Below are 17324 nucleotides of genomic sequence, written 5' to 3'. Positions count from 1 at the left end.
CGTTAACGATCTGGCCTTGGTTTAAATCCGAGAGGGATTCTAAAATGTGTCTGTGCGATATGTTATCAAAGGCCTTCTCCAAGTCCAGCCCGAGAAGGCCCCGCACGTCCCTCCTATCGTTTTCTATGATCTGAGCCCTAATGAGTTTCATTGCGTCTTGTGTGGAGAGGCCTGGTCTTGTGTGGAGAGGCCTACAATGTTACACGGCAGGAGACCGTTCTGTTCGACGTGCTTGCCTTTGCGATTCTAAATTGCGTGATCCGCTACCTTTCCGACACAAGACGGGACGGGAGAACAAAAAAAGCTTCTTTTCAAAAATATACGCAGCGCGTCACGAATAATTTTGTCGTTGAGCGGCAACAAGACGCAGATGCGGATTTGGGAGGAAATACTGCTAGGTAATCAGGTTGTAGAATGGGGGCATAAAATACAATTTTGATAGGTTATTTTCGTATTATAAAATTTGCCGAAGTCTGGGAAAACCAGTTGAAGGTGGCACTGGATGACGTGGTTTGATGAGGTTGGGCAAATTGAAAACATTTGAAGTCATTTTTTGCTGCGGGGAGAAAGGGTTACTTGATGGCATGTCGGCCTTGCAGTTTACGTGTTCTGTTGATGATTTTGGAGATTTAACGCTAATACTCCTGTTATTTTCCAGGAATGTCTGCAGCACGGAAATATTACGCCTTGGATGGTATGTTGCCTTTTTGTATTTGTTAGTGGCAAAACGATTGTTCGCACTACTGCTAACACTAGCTGTGTTGCTGTACCTGGTTCAGAAGCAGGAATAGAGAACGTCTACAATTTCTACGGTGTAGATAATCACTGTCAATTTGCATGACCTGTTATGCACCAGCAATATATCTAAGATTTATTAATCTTACATATTTGTAAAATTTTTGTGGATGTGCGGGGTAGAAAATATATGTATTTACAATATATACAGTTACGAAGTTGTAGCTCTGCAGTCAGGGTAACACCAGCCACCGATCGTCGAGACACTTCAACCTCCTTTTCACGTCACAACACCGTTTGACCACAGCGGCATAAACTCGAACGTGGCTATATATGTTTATTCTTCGCACCCAAATAACTCAAGCTGTGTACTAACTTGAGCCACTAGGATTGTCTTCGTGGTCGTGATGCCACGGTTCTTGTTCTATCGTCGTCATGCAGTCATGGTTGCAGTCACGCAGTCATGCATTCAGTCATGCAGCCACCGCCAAAAACGAGTACTTGGTCACTTGGTTGACGCTGCTGGCGTCCAGTCTCATCCTGATAAAGTTCGTGCCGTTGGTGAGTTTCCACTTCCGCGTTCCGGCTCGGCCTTAGGTCGGATGCTCTTATCTAAATACATCAGGAAGGAGAATTCGTTTTTCTCGGCAATCACTGCACCAAATTTGACGAGTTTTGTTGCATTTAAAAGAAAAACTTAAATTCTAGTGACAATTTCTTTCGGATTTTCAATTTAGGTGGTCAATATTTTATTGAAAAGTGGCAAAATTCGAAAATTTCCAGCAAACGAAACAACTAAGTTTGCAACTCTATGAATCAGCAATGAAAATTGATATCACAATTCTGTGAATTGACAGTAAAGTGCATCTACAAAGGACAAAATTGATATGTTACACATGAATTTAAAAAAGTAAGTAATACGGAAAGGGGAAGAAAGGGGACGCCAAAGACTTGAAAAATTATAGACCGATCAGCTTACTGTCCGTTGCCTACAAACTATTTACTAAGGTAATCGCAAATAGAATCAGGAACACCTCAGACTTCTGTCAAGCAAAGGACCAGGCAGGATTCCGTAAAGGCTACTCAACAATAGATCATATTCACACTATCAATCAGGTGATAGAGAAATGTGCGGAATATAACCAACCCTTATATATAGCTTTCATTGATTACGAGAAAGCGTTTGATTCTGTCGAAACCTCAGCAGTCATAGAGGCATTACGGAATCATGGTGTAGATGAGCCGTATGCAAAAATACTGAGATATCTATAGCGGCTCCACAGCCACCGTAGTCCTCCATAAAGCAAGCAACAAAATCCCAATAAAGAAAGGCGTCAGGCAGGGAGATACGATATCTCCAATGCTATTCACAGCGTGCTTACAGGAGGTATTCAGAGACCTGGATTGGGAAGAATTGGGGATAAAAGTTAATGGAGAATACCTTAGTAACTTGCGATTCGCTGATGATATTGCCTTGCTAAGTAACTCAGGGGACCAAGTGCAATGCATGCTCACTGACCTGGAGAGGCAAAGCAGAAGAGTGGGTCTAAAAATTAATCTGCAGAAAACTAAAGTAATGCTTAACAGTCTCGGAAGAGAACAGCAATTTACAATAGGCAGCGAGGCACTGGAAGTCGTAAGGGAATGCATCTACTTAGGGCAAGTAGTGACGGCGGATCCGGATCATGAGACGGAAATAATCAGAAGAATAAGAATGGGCTGGGGTCCGTTTGGCAGGCATTCTCAGATGATGAACAGCAGGTTGCCATTATCCCTCAAGAGAAAAGTATATAATTGCTGTATCTTACCAGTACTCACCTACGGGGCAGAAACCTGGAGGCTTACGGAAAGGGTTCTACTCAAATTGAGGACGACGCAACGAGCTATGGAAAGAAGAATGATAGGTGTAACGTTAAGGGATAAGAAAAGAGCAGAATGGGTGAGGAAACAAACGCGAGTTAATGACATCTTCGTTGAAATCAAGAAAAAGAAATGGGCATGGGCAGGACATATAATGAGGAGGGAAGATAACCGATGGTCATTAAGGGTTACGGACTGGATTCCAATGGAAGGGAAGCGTAGCAGGGGGCGGCAGAAAGTTAGGTGGGCGGATGAGATTAAGAAGTTTGCAGGCATGGCATGGCCACAATTAGTACATGACCGGGGTTGTTGGAGAAGTATGGGAGAGGCCTTTGCCCTGCAGTGGGCGTAACCAGGCTGATGATGATGATGATGAATACGGAACTACGGCTTTTGCAGAACCCTTGTACATAACATAACCAATTCACGTAAGATACGAATTGACATATTGAATTTGTGCGCTTTGAATGGTGTAATGGGCGCCATTTACAGAACCGCGATATCTGTTCTTGATGCAGAGCTATTAATTTGTAAACTTCGTGCTTCTATTATTTTCGAACTTTCGAATTTTTCAAAATATTTTAAACAAAGTCCACGCCCTGAATCGAAATTCCTCTTCCAACAGACACTAGAATTTTACTCAATCTCTCAAATGCACCAAATCTCATTAAAAGCGATTCAGGAGTTATCTCAGAAAAGCGTTTCTGCGTTTTACATGTATCTGAATAGGCCGCGTCGGAGTTGGGCCCGAGCTAAAGCTTCCTCTTAAACAATTTGCCTAGGGATTAAATACACAAATAATAACTGCATTGCAATTGCCAAAGATGCCGCAAACGAATTCTTGAACGCTACGCACTGTCAATACAAATAAAATATGGATTTTTTCATAAAAGAATATGCAAGTATGTGCCAAAAATTGTGTCCAACATAACTGATGTCAATGTTTCCACGTTTGTTTGTCTATTTAATAAGTAAAGAAAATATCCCACTAACTTTAGAACTAAATCAGTTCTAAGCCAGCAAAGCAGTGCATGCCGCTGATGTGAAAAATGTAAAGGCCTAGAAATGAACAAGTTGAGGACAAATATGTTAATGACACTTTATCATTCAAGATCCTTGTTTACAGTCTTGTAGATATGCCGCAGCCAGTGAAAAATCTGAATGACGCTGCCATTTGTTCCAATGTATTACGCAGCAGCAGCTCTCACCGGTCGTGTATCGTGAGTAATTGCACCGAAATTATAGTCGCAACAGAGAGGACGTATAAAAAGCAGGAGTTCCGCAGAGTATACGAGGGCGAGTCAAATGAAAGTGAGCTAATGCGAATATATGACAAACGCGGTACTTTAATTAAAAGTAGCCCCCATGAGCATTTAGACATTTGTCCCATTGACTAACGAGTCGTGCAATTCCCGTCTCATCAAGCTCCTTGGGTAGCTGGTTCAAAACCTCTGCAACTGACTTTGACGACATCATCCGAGACGAATCTGGTTCCCTTGAGCTGTTTTCTTTCGGTTGCCCCAAAATGTGCAAGTCGCAAGGCGACAGGTCTGAGCTGTATGGTGGATGTTGCTGCGTTTCCCGCTTGAACTTTGCCAGTTTTGTATTAACCATACCAGCGACGTGGGGACGGGCATTGTCGTGGAACAAGATGACCCCGTTCTTCAATTTTCCACGTAGTGTGTTCTTGATTGCGACACGCAGCCGATTCGGCGTTTCGCAATATCGGAAACAATTGATAGGCTCTCAAGCTTTAGCATATTCTATCAGTAATGGCCCCTGACGATCGAAAAATAAAACTCAACAACACATTTCTCGCGGAAATGACGGCCTTTGCTTTCTTTAGGGGTGGTGAATTCGAAAGTTTCCATTGTAAGTTTTGCTGTCGTGTTTCAGGTTCGTAGTAGTGGCATGTTGGTTCGTCTCCGATCACAATTGCAAACAAGAAATCATCACCCTTATTGTGATACCGGATCAGATGAGAAAAGGCAGCGCCGATCTTCTCCGTATTCTAGCGTTGGTTCAAAATCTTTCGCATCTATTGCGCACACAGGAGCCGATAGCCGAGATGTTCGTGAAATGTGGCGCGAACCGAACCATGACGAATGTTTACACGCTCTACCAGTTCATCGATGCTTATCCTCCGTTCTTGTGTCATCAGCTCATCAACCTTTGCAATTTTGTTAGGGGTAATTGCACGATGGCTTTGGTCCGGTCTGGCATCGTCTTTGCATCTTTCACGTCCTTCTTTGAACCGTTTGTTCTAACGCTTCACAGTGGCCAATGAAATGCAATGTTCCATGTACACGGCAGCCATACGGCAACTAATTTCTTTTTGGGAAACACCTTCAGGCTGTCGAAAACCTGACGGCACCACGCTGCTCAACTTCTGGACCGTCCATTACGCCACGCGATCATGTTCAACCCAGTGTATGAGAGCATTAAAGAACATTTATCCTCACACCTGCGTGTCACTTTTGTAAATGAGAGATGCCTGTGTGCTACGCGCAGGCTTTGCAGGTAATGAGCAGAGCCATAATGGCGCGGGGTGCGTAATCTCACTTCCATTTGACTCGCCCTCCTACGTTAGAAATGCGAAGATACAATGGAACATACAAATGCGAAGTCACAGCTTGATAAAGGACAAAAAAGTGCCACTAGAAACAAAGTTCACTGCACGTATACACAATACCTCGCAAGAAGATATTTAAACATATGTATAAGTAAGTCTCCAATAAATCTACGTATCTAAGAAAAACTCACGGTATATAATGCGTCAAACAAGGCAAATAAACATGTTGCGCAATCACAGATTCACATAATTCTAGATTCTACCCCCATTCTATCCACTCCCCCCGATGTATCGCTCTCGACGGAAGGCGGCGCGCTTGCCCCTCACTTTTCTCCCTTGCGCATACAAGACTGAGCCACCATCGTCGGCTCACCCACGCCACCCCCCCCCTACACTATCACGCGCACATGCAGCATGCGGCGCGGGGTCACGATGTTATCGCACTTGGACTTTATGTGGAACATGAGGGCAACGGCGACGGCAGAAATGCGCCTAGGGTGTCCATATAATTGCTATCGCAATAATCTAATGAGAATATCCGGCAACTGAAGCATCCCATGGTCCATTACTTTCCGCAAAAGAAGTAAAAAAATAGAACTTTCACCATTCGCCAATTCGCTGCACCGCAACAACGCTTCTTTTTTGCTTTTGTGGGGCGGCGACACCGTAATGAAAAAAAAACGCAAAGTATGTTGGTCACAATCGAATGCCTACTTTGGGCAACTAATCAGGCTATTATGGAATATCGAAGGAAACACGAGACGCTTGGTCCACCAAGAACCATGTGCATACTGCTCGGTATCCTACACCGGCGAGACAAGACTTTCTGGAGAGGTTGCGCTCAAGCGAACGCGCTGCAATCCGTCGAGTACCCACAGTTTTGGCGGCTAGTGACCATTGTTTTTTTTTCTCGTCTGCTAGATAGAAAGCGACCGAAGCTCTGCGAGGCGAAAGTGCACTCGGCCAGAGAAAACCGAACGCGCACCGAAGTGCGCCGCGCGGTGGCCGGTGCAACACGAGAAAAACTCGTGCGCTCTGGCTGGCTCTGGCAGCGCGCGGGTAGGGGAGCGAAAACAAAAAAAATTGAAGAAACTCAATGTGTCCTCGCGATTAAAAGTCCAAGTAGAAAAAATAAATAACGTAGTTACCTTAGCTGGCTTTAGGGTCTTCACTGGATGCTTTGGCGTAGGTGAAAAAAAAATGTTGATTTTTTTTATGTGACATGACGGCACGAATTAACCACCACAACGCTTCGTCTCATCTGGCCTTGCTGCGGGCTTTGTCAACTTGTCTGATAGAGTGTTGATTTGGCTTGTCTCGCTGCATGGCCTGATGTACAACTTTGGAAAAATCAGTGCACCTTTGGCGTCAAATATTTATGGGAGCATTAAACTTACAAAGTTCCGCAATTGAAAATCTAAAGCACACATTTGGAAATGTCAATGCACTTTTCACATCAAAAGTTTACGAGAACATTATACGTATAAAGTTTCGGAATTGATATCCATGCGCTCTGTGATATTCCGCGGCCTCCGCAAGATGCCGCGTCAAACCCGTTCGCCATGAAAACATCCTTGAAACTTTGAGCTCGGATGGGGCTGCTTGCGTTATGTGACTCCCGGTGCATGGGCGTTGCCGCGAATTTCAGCCCGAGTTCGCAATTTTCGCGGTGAAATGGCTTTTCGAGCGGGAAAAAGACGCTCTAGACAAAATCCAGAATGATTTCCCGCGCCGGGGATTGCTTTGGTCGGCGTGCATGGACAGCACGAAAAAATTTCCGGGGGGGCTGAAGCCCAATAAGCCCCCCCCCCCCTGCTACGCCCCTGACCGTGACCCACACCTGCCTCTTGACTTGTTGGTAGCTTCTGATGCCACCACTACGACGTTCTATGCTCACGACGCCATTGTTCGTGTGGCCACAGAACGTCGCATTTGCCGTGACCGTCTTCTGGCGTCTCAGACTATCCAAAAGCACCGTTACGACAGTCTTCATCGGGACGTTCATTTCAGCCCTAGGTCACTTGTCCTCCTTTGATTACCCTCCCGTCGCGTCGGCCTTCGCGAAAAGCTGCTGCCGCGATACGTCGGGCCATGCCGAGTTCTTCGCCAAATAACCAGCCACGCATATGAGATATCACCTGTGTCTTCGACGTCTTCTACACCACCACGAACTGATTTCGTGCACGTTTTGCGACTAAAGCCCTATAACTCGCACACTGATGCGACACCTTAGGAAGCATCGAGACGATGCTTCTGCCGCCGGGAGTTAATGTCACGAACTAGTTTGTGCCGCTTTGGACAAAAGGACGTTGTGAGATGAAGAGGAGGTTGAAGTGTCTCGACGATCAGTAGCTGGTGTTGCGCTGACTACTCAGCAACAACCTCTTAACTGTATACATTGTAAATACATATATTTTCTTCCACGTAACAATGTGTATGTATATATATTGTAAGAACTATTAACCTACTTCGTCGTTTTCATTCGTAAATAGCCATCATCATCTTCCCTGTTCTACTTCTTCGTGCATGAGCTGGGGCGATGCATTTTTTTTGGAATGAAAAGCGCTGGACAGCTTGGTCGGTCTCGGTATTATAAAGTGGTGGAGGTACGTCAAGACCCTGAGGTCCTCTCGCGTTCCCATACTCCCTGGAGCTACATTCTGGTGGCCGCCTGCGCCGGGCTACCCCTACAACGATGGACACTTCCAACCCCGGCTCTTCCGGCGCCTCTAACCCTACGACACAAACGGTTCAGTCTGCGGCGCCCTCTTGGACTGTGACTCCTCTTGGACTCCGCGGTGATGACGTCGACGATTGGATCGACTACTACGACCGCGTCAGTTCTTGCAATAAGTGGAACGACGCCCAGAAATTGAGGTACGTCACATTCTACTTGACCGGTGTTGCAAAGCCGTGTTATTTCGACCACGAATCCGACATCACGGATTGGTCCACGTTTACCTCCAAGCTGAGGAAAATCTTCGCTTCCTCGTCTGACCGTACAGGATTCGCCAAACCGAGGCTGGGAACACGCCTCCAACTTCCACAAGAGTCATACACCTGATACATAGAGGACATCTTGGCTGTGTGCCGCCGTGTGAACCCTAACATGACGGAAGCCGCACGCGTTCGATACATATTGTCACGTGGTGGTGATATTGAAGCAATATTGTTAACGGCAGTAGCAATACTGTCAACGACAAAACTAACTTTATTGGGCGAACCTGTGCCCACAAGACAGGCTACACTTATTGGCCTCGAGCTCCACCACTGGAAAATCTGGCGCCACCGTCGGCGTGACGTGCTAGGAGGGATCACGTGGACATAGCGGCCGCGTCGGCTGCTTCGGGAGCGCCGAAGCGAGCTGAAAACGAGTTTGAATTCCCTCGTACGCTGCGGTCCTCATTGAGTGACGAAATTTTCCCGCTTCGAGTGTCTCCTTTACAACTGTTGAAAGCACTACAATAGGTAGTAGCGGCCTTTGAAGGCGCGCAACATGGCAGGCTACTGCTCGGTGCCGAAGGGCCGGACGCACGTAACGGAGGCTGGTGTCAGCCTTATTCACACGTAGCCGCAGGACAAGAGGCTGCGTGAAGCTTGGCTCGCGAAACATAAAACCGGCAAACAGTCATCGGCTACAACTCGGGTATGCAGCAAGCACAGACGCGAGGAAGATTTCTGCTACGGCGCCGGGTCTGCGATGTTCTGAAAACGCGCACTGAGACGCTCGCCCGAGTCTGCTGCACGACTAATATTATGACGGTTTGGTCTATCAACTTGTCGATGCTATAGATACTGGCAAGTTCAGTGGAGTGGAAAGGCAGCGGTAAGAAGCACATTTAAAGAAAGCATGGTATATGGTCATGTTTGTGTTATGAATTAATGCACTGGATTACAAAAAAGGAGCAGCGGGAAATGGCGCACTGAGAACACCGATAAACATACAGTGCGACGCAACACGAAAAATAATATTGAAAAATCAAATAATTTAGAAGAAAAAAAAGATTGAATCGTCGCGACGACACATCATAGTCCCTGTAGGCGTCGAAGTCTCTGCAATGAAGTTACTTTTGAACAGCTCTGATAGCTCCCACGCAACAATGGTTGCCTGTATACTGTCAAATACTCATTTTTTGCGGCCTAAAGCTCATGGCACGGTGCAAGAACGCGCGCTCGGAGAAAGCGAAACAGTGCGCCGACAAGCATGCAGACGCGCAGTCCGTCGCTGCGAACCTGCGCGATCGCTGCATTGAGGCTTCTTTCTATTACGCTCCATTTAGTTATACAAACACTATAAGAACATATTTCACATAGTTTGCTCTCAGCGTTTACCTTCCTTTCACGCAAGAAGCCGGTTCGGGAGACTCCATCGCGGTGACCGCACGCAGTGCCCTTCACTGTACGTATTCGGTAAAGAGCGTCTGTAAATGATTGTGTGCTTTCGGTTTGCCCAAGATTATCATTTAGACAGTAAACAACTTCTTTCGTTTCGAAAGTACTTACAGAAATGTCCGGGAGAGCTCGCGCGTGGTGTTTTCAGTGAGCGCGGACAGCAAAACCTATAAGGAGCGCGCCGCGTGATCCCTCATGCTACGCCAGCGAGGCGTTTCCGATAGATGGCGACTCCGTAACTCCTCGCCGCCAATAGCACAACGATAGCGGCGAACACGGCCGGCGATCGTCGAAAATCTGATCAGCGGGTCAAGCGCGTCGGCTTTTACAATCGTCGAATGTTCCAGGCTAATCGTTGGGACCCGCGTGCCTTCCACAAAGTTCTACACCATTAGCGTTGCGCATACATGCAATCAGATTACACAAGTTTCTGTGAAAGGACAGTAGACGGAACCATCGATAACATTCCAGAAGCTTCTTTTACATGCCGGCGCGTCCTGCGCTGTGCGATAACATTTGTTAGGCGGCGAAACGTGGTCGCCCAATAAAGATAAGAAAACGTGTCATTACCCCCTCTTAAAAGCATCGACCCGATGCTGCAAACAAACGAAAGTAATAAACAAAAGCACTCGTAGCAAAGAAAACAACAAAAATAAGGAAGTTCGTCAACGTCCGTAAAAGGGTTTAAAGCGCACCACGTGGACCACGTCAGATCGTGCGCAGCGCCTCTATGAATGCGAAATGCCGTCTGGCACGACCTCATAGTCCAGAGCGCCAATACGTCGGATGACCTTGTAGGGTCCGAAATAGCGTCGGAGTAGTTTCTCATTGAGTCCTCGTCTGCGTATCGGGGTCCATACTCAAACACAGTCGCCGGGCTGGTACTCGACAAAGCGTCATCGGAGGTTGTAGTGTCGGCTGTCGGTCCTCTGCTGGTTCTTGATCCGCAGGCGGGCGAGCTGTCGGACTTCTTCGGCGGGCTGGAGATAGGAAGTGACATCAAGACTTTCCTCGTCAGTGACGTGCGGCAGCATGGTGTCGAGCGTCGTCGTGAGGTTCCTGCCGTAAACGAGCTCATCGCTGCCGTAAACAAGGACCGCATCCCACGTCTTCTTGTGCTCGACGTCGACGTACATTGCTAGCATGTCGGCGAGGATCTTGTTCAGGACCTCCGTGAGTCCATTCGTCTGCGGATGGTAGGCAGTTGTCCTCCTGGAACCTGTCTGGCTGTATTTCAGAATTGCTTGAGTGAGCTCTGCTGTAAAAGCCGTTCCTCTGTCGGTTATGAGGACTTCTGGAGCACCATGTCGCAGCAGGATGTTTTCGACGAAAAATTTCGCCACATCGGCTGAGCTGCCTTTCGGTAGAGCTTTAGTTTCAGCGAAGCGGGTGAGATAGTCCGTCGCCAGGACGATCCACTTATTTCCGGAAGTTGATGTCGGAAACGGTCCCAACAAGTCCATCCCGATATGCTGAAAGGGTCGCTAAGGAGGCTTTATCGGCTGTAGTAATCATGATGGTCTTGTCGGTAGTGTCTTGCGTCGCTGACATCTCGGCACGTCCTGACGTAACGGGCGACATCGTCGGTTAGGTGCGGCCAGTAATAATACCTTTCTTGTAGCCTCGATAGCGTCCGGGAGAAACCGAGGTGCCCAGCGGTCGGATCGTCATGTAGGGCGTGCAGTACTTCTGGACGCAGCGCCGATGGAACAACAAGAAGGTAGTTGGCGCGGACTGGTGAGAAGTTCTTCTTCAGGATTAGGTTGTTTTGAAGCGTGAACGAAGACAATCCACGCTTAAATGCCCTAGGGACAGCGTCGGTGTGCTCTTCCACATACTCTACTAGGGCTTTTAGCTCCGGGTCCCCTCGTTGTTGTTCGGCGAAGTCTTGCGCGCTTATTATTCCAAGGAAGGCGTCGTCATCCTCGTCATCTTGCGGCGGCGGGTGAATGGGGGCGCGTGATAGGCAATCGGCATCTGAGTGTTTTCGTCCGGACTTGTATGTTACGGTGATGTCGTATTCTTGTAGTCTGAGGCTCCACCGTGCCAGCCGTCCTGAAGGGTCCTTTAAGTTAGCTATCCAACACAACGCGTGACGGTCGCTGACCACTTTGAATGGCCTGCCATATAGGTAAGGGCGAAATTTATCTGTAGCCCAAACGATGGCCAGGCATTCCTTTTCGGTTGTATAATAATTGCCTTCCGCTTTTGACAACGACCGGCTAGCGTAAGCTATCACGTGTTCATGTCCATCTTTCCTCTGGACTAGGACGGCACCGAGGCCTTGGCTACTGGCGTCAGTATGGATTTCTGTATCCGCGTACTCGTCGAAGTGCGCAAGTACCGGCGGCGACTGCATGCGTCGTTTGTGTTGTTCAAATGCGTCGTCCTGCGGCGTTTCCCACTTGAACTCAACATCACATTTAGTTAGACGTGTCAACGGCTCAGCGATGCGTGAAAAGTCCTTTACAAAGCGCCTGTAGTAGGCACACATGCCAAGGAATCTACGCACTGCCTTCTTGTCGATCGGTTGCGGGAACTGTGCGATGGCAGCTGTCTTTTGCGGGTCTGGACGGACGCCAGATTTGCTGATCACGTGGCCTAGGAAAAGAAGCTCATCGTAAGCGAAGCGGCATTTTTCCCGCTTCAGAGTAAGCCCTGACGACCTGATGGCCTCTAGTACTGTTGCAAGCCGCCTAAGGTGATCGTCGAAATTTCCGGCGAAGACAACGACGTCATCGAAGTAAACGAGACAGATCTGCCACTTCAATCCTGCTAAAACCGTGTCCATCGTGCGTAGGAACGTTGCAGGCGCCGAGCACAGTCCAAATGGCATAACCTTGAAGGTCGCTTAAAGTTTCGGTGAAAGACAGTGGACGGAACCATAGATAACATTCCAGAAACTTCTTTTACATGCAGGCGCGTCCTGCGCTGCGCGATAACATTTGTTAGGCGGCGAAACGTGGTCGCCCGATAAAGGTAAGTACACGTGTAAATATTAAAAGGCATTGGGTCTGTCGCGTTCAACGCCTTAGTCGTGCAAAATCCGGCTTCTGTCCAAGACATCACGTCCACATGTCAGCACCTAGACGAGCTGCAGTCTCTTCGTCCTCAACATGACAGCAGCGTTCCTCAGGTTACCCATTCTCCAGATCTACGTGCTCTTATACGCACCATCATCCCGACGAGCTTGAAATACAAGAACTGAGGCGTTCACCTGCTGCCTGTGCCCCAACGTACACCTTCGATTTGCGCGAGGTCGTAAAGCAAGGGTTGACCGCGATGACTACACCCGTGACGCATCTTGCTCGGGTAGCGCGCCCCACACCTACCTACGCGGTTGTTGCTTCGCTAACCACCCCTACTGTCAGCTCCGTGGCTACTGACGTTGCCTATGACCATTTGGCTTCGATGGGTACCAGAGGACTTACTGAGCCATTCTACCCTCAGTGGCGTCTACCTCGTCCGGTTTGTTTTTACTATGCTATATGCGGTCATATATCTCGCTTCTTCCGCCGTGGCCAGCATTATGAAAGGCGAGGCTATGCTGAGCACGACTAAGCACACACTCGCCGACCAGACGCCTACATTCCCGGATCGTACTCGTTCCCTCAGCAGCGTCCTTGGTCTCCTCCGGCTGCTCCCAATCTGCCTCATAGTTCCCGTTCGGCCAGACGTCGTTCCCCTTCGCTTTACCGGCGCTCTACATCACCGCTTCGCCCCACTTTCGATCTTGCCAACCAGCACTCGGAAAACTAACTGTTGCAGTTTTTGGGAGGGAAACTGCTCCCTATCGGTCTTCAATAATTCCTCCTGTTCGCCCGGCCAACATTCTTTCTGTAACTGTTAAAATTGTTCGCGCGTCAGCTCTCATCGATACCAGTGCCGCTGTTTCCGTTCTTCGTAGTGATCTGTGTTCACGGCTCCACAAACTAAAAGGCCTTATCTTGCAACTATTTTGCGGGGTGCTAACAATGCATTCATTCACCCCGACGGACAGTGTAATGCTCGTGTTCTCATCGACGGCATACGCCACCACATTGTGTTTATCATCCTTCCGACGTGTATCCATGAACTTATACTGGGTTGGGACTTCCTACATTCTGCTTCAGCCCGGATTTCATGCAGAAAGGAAGTTGTCCATATCACGGATATAGCGCTTGCGCCTTTTACGGACTCTGCAGTTTCATGCGTGAACTTGGTCATTGCTGCAGACTCCGTCCTGCGTCCTCGTCTCGAAGACGTTGCAGCCGTAACATCCAGTCGCATCGCCGAAGCACACGTCCTAGTCACCCCTTCTTCCCGCGGTACTACTCGCGGAATCCTCATTGCCATCTGTCTCTTCCGGTTTTCACGTGGCCGCGCCCTTCTGTCTGCTTGCAACACGACCCCAGATCCTGTGATGCTGGCCAAAGGGATGACTGTGGCAACCCTAGCCGACACTCAACCTATCTCTATAGTCACGCTTTGCCCTTCTTCGTCGCCAGCACCAACCTCAGTTTTGGATGATTCTTTCCCTCCTCCAGCCGTTCTTGGTTCTGACCTAACAGCCGCACAGTCCGAAGCCTTAATAGTGGTCTTGGCAAAGCACAAAGCCTGTTTCGATAGCTGTTCCCCTGTCTTGAGCCAAACTCCTGCGGCTACACACCACATCGAAACCGATGGTTCCGCTATAATACGACGAAGCCCCTATCATGTATCGCCATCCGAACGAAAGGTCATTGAACAGTAGGTTGCTGACATGCTTGCGCGCAAGATAATACAACCTTCATCTTGCCCGTGGGTCTCTCCCATGGTCCTGGTAAAGAAAAAAGATCGCTCCGTTCGCTTTTGCGTCGATTATCGAGCGCTCAATAACATCACACGCAAGGACGTATATCCAGTAACTCGAATTGACGATGCTTTGGACACAATACAAGGGGCGGAGTATTTCTATAGGCAAACTCCCATGAACGAGGCTGACAAAAAAAGACCGTATACGCTACACCAGACGGACTTTATAAATTTAGCACGATGCCTTTTGGCCTTTATAACGCTCCCACCACATTTGAGCGCATGATAGACAACGTACATCGTGGTCTACAATGGAAGGCCGGTTTTGTTACCTGGACGATATTGTCATCTTTTCGTCTAACTACAGCCGACATCTTCATCGATTAGACGAAGTTCTCAAATGCCTTGCAAATGCTGGTCTCCAGATGAATACAAAAACATTCAAATTTGCAAGCAAGACAATAAAGGTATTGGGCCACGTCATCTCAAAAGATGACATCTATCCAGGCCCCGCAGAAATTAGTGCTGTTCGCCAGTTTCCTTACCCCCAGCAACAGAAAGATATACGTAGTTTGTTCGGCTTGGCGTCATATTTTTGTCAATTTATACGCAACTTCGCTGCAGCAGCAGCTCCTTTACACATGCAACTGGTTACTGGTGCCTCTTTCGCATGAACTAACGAATACGAGTCTGCTTTTCAAGCTGTTTAGCAACATGTTACTTCTAGAGCAGGGCTTTGCCAATTCTATGATCAAGTCCCCACCATACTCCATGCTGATGCAAGCGCACAAGGTATTGACGCAATACTTCTGCAACGTAATTCAGCCTCTAAAGAGCAAGTCATAGCATATGCCAGCCAAATACTCTCTCCAGCTGAGCGGAACTGCACCATTACAGAGCAAGAGCGCCTCGCTGTTCTTTGGTTGATTCTGAAATTTCGCCCATACCTTTAGGGCCAACACTTCCCCATCGTCACTGACCATCATGCTCTGTGTTGGCTATCATCAATGAAAAACATGTCAGGACGCATATGATGCTGGATACTCTGTTTACAGGAATATGACTTTGCAATAATGTACAAGTCTGGAAAAGGCCATCATGATGCAGACGCATTGTCTCGCTGCCCACTCTGGGTCTCTCCCGGTAACGCGCCGTCGTCTTCCCGACCACGTCGTTCTGATGCTAGGCCTGCCTCACACCAGGTCTCGATAACGTCCCTGGACCAAGTTACGCTTTCAACACGCTCTGATTTCGTCTTGCTTCAGTGGGCTGACTCCTACTGTCAAATTCTCATGGACCGCCTTAGTGGGGTAGCGGAACCACTCAACAGCCGCTTTCGACACCAACTTCGACAATTCCGCCTTCAAGGTGGCGTGCTACACCGCTACGTTTACCACCCAAGAGGTCACCGGTAGGTCCCAGTTCTACCTCGCTGCCTTTGCCTGCGAGTTTAGAGGCACTTCACGACGACATATCGGCTGGCCACTTAGGCTTCCACAAGACTTTCGACGGCATCATGACCCGCTACTTCTTGCGTGGCCTATCCCCAACGGTGGCCAAATGCATTGCCTCTTGTGCGTCACGTCAGCACCTCAAACGCTCGACATCCCCTCCTGCCTGTTTACTACAACCTCTGCCTTGCACGGACGCACCTTTTGAATTTGTTGGCATTGATTTATATTGTCCTTTGCCTTTGACACCCTCGGATCAGCGTTGAATTGTCATTTCGGTCGACTATTTAACAAGATATGCCGAGACTGCCTCTCTGCAATCCGGTACCGCTTCTGAAGTCACTGACTTTTTCTTGCGTTCCATCGTCTTCCGCCACGGGGCTCCTCGCGCACTTCTGAGTGACCATGACAAGGCATTTATTTATCAAGTTCTCGAGGAAGTTATTCGGGCCACTGATACCGTCCACAAATATACTTCTACCCATCATCCGCAAGCCCATGGCCTTACTGAGCGCTTCCACCGTACGCTGTCTGACATAATTTCCATGTACATCCGTCCTGACCACACTGACTGGGATAAAATTCTTCCTTTCGTGATGTTCGTATATAATGCTGCTATCCAACGGACTACCGGTTACAGCCCTTTGTTCCTTGTGTATGGAGAATCTCCTTCCACAATATTCGACAGAGAATTCTTTTTAGCACGATCTCCGTTTTCACCCTGGAGACGAAGTCCTGCTTTGGACTCCAGTCCGCACTCCAGGTCTCTGTGAGAAGTTCTTTCAACGCTACATTGGCCCATACACCGTTGTACAGCAAACACCTGCAGTGAACTATCTCGTCCGCCCAGTACACTCTGTCACTGACCAGCGCCGCCGGAATGCCGAAATTCTTGACGTCTCGCGGATGAAGCCGTTTAGATAATGTCTGATCTGCGGCCAGGCTGGCCGCTTCCATGACGGGACGAAGTTAGTGTGCGCACTATTTACATACTTCGTCGTTTTCATTTGTACATAGCCATGATCATCTTCGCTGTTCATCTACTTCTCCGCGCATGAACTGGGGCGTTGCCTTTTTTGGGATAAAAGCGCTGGATAGCTTGGTCGGATTCGGTATCATAATATATATTTAAAAAGCTGAAATGTGCCCGAAGAGTACAAATAGCGATCGCATAAAATTCGGGACGTATGGTAGGTGCTGGTGATAACTCCCAGTGACTGAGAAGTGTTGGTAATGCAAACTAATCTTTGCAGAGTATCACTTCTGTGTCATGGCGCTGCCTGTCTCGACTATCCCATAAACTGACATGTACTCGGGTTGCAATTTTACAGCCTTGACTTTTGCGTAGTAGCAAATAGAAGGCCCGGGCGTAATCCGGATACAGGCCCGCGGGCCGTGCCGGGCTCGGGATTTCATATTGGCCAAGGACCAACGCGACTACATCATCATACAGGGTCTATTTTGAAAGTAGTAGGACTTTTTTTTTAATTCATTCGTGAGAGTAATACAAACGATTAGAATTCTTAAAAGTAGCACCCTTC

The 17324-nt window shown here is 48.1% G+C and overlaps 1 long non-coding RNA gene across 1 annotated transcript in view; it reads left to right on the top strand.

The window, feature by feature from the left end:
- Positions 1-657: 657 nt before the first annotated feature.
- LOC142571214 (uncharacterized) overlaps positions 658-17324 on the top strand; it is a 139053-nt gene continuing 122386 nt past the window's right edge. The window contains exon 1 of the long non-coding RNA XR_012825795.1: positions 658-694. This is a non-coding gene — a long non-coding RNA (uncharacterized LOC142571214). The remainder of the gene's footprint in view (positions 695-17324) is intronic.

Source organism: Dermacentor variabilis, chromosome 2 (assembly GCF_050947875.1).
Source record: "Dermacentor variabilis isolate Ectoservices chromosome 2, ASM5094787v1, whole genome shotgun sequence".
NCBI lineage: Eukaryota > Metazoa > Arthropoda > Arachnida > Ixodida > Ixodidae > Dermacentor > Dermacentor variabilis.
Note: the sequence above shows the minus strand (reverse complement) of the source record. Positions and strands in the feature narration are given on the sequence as shown.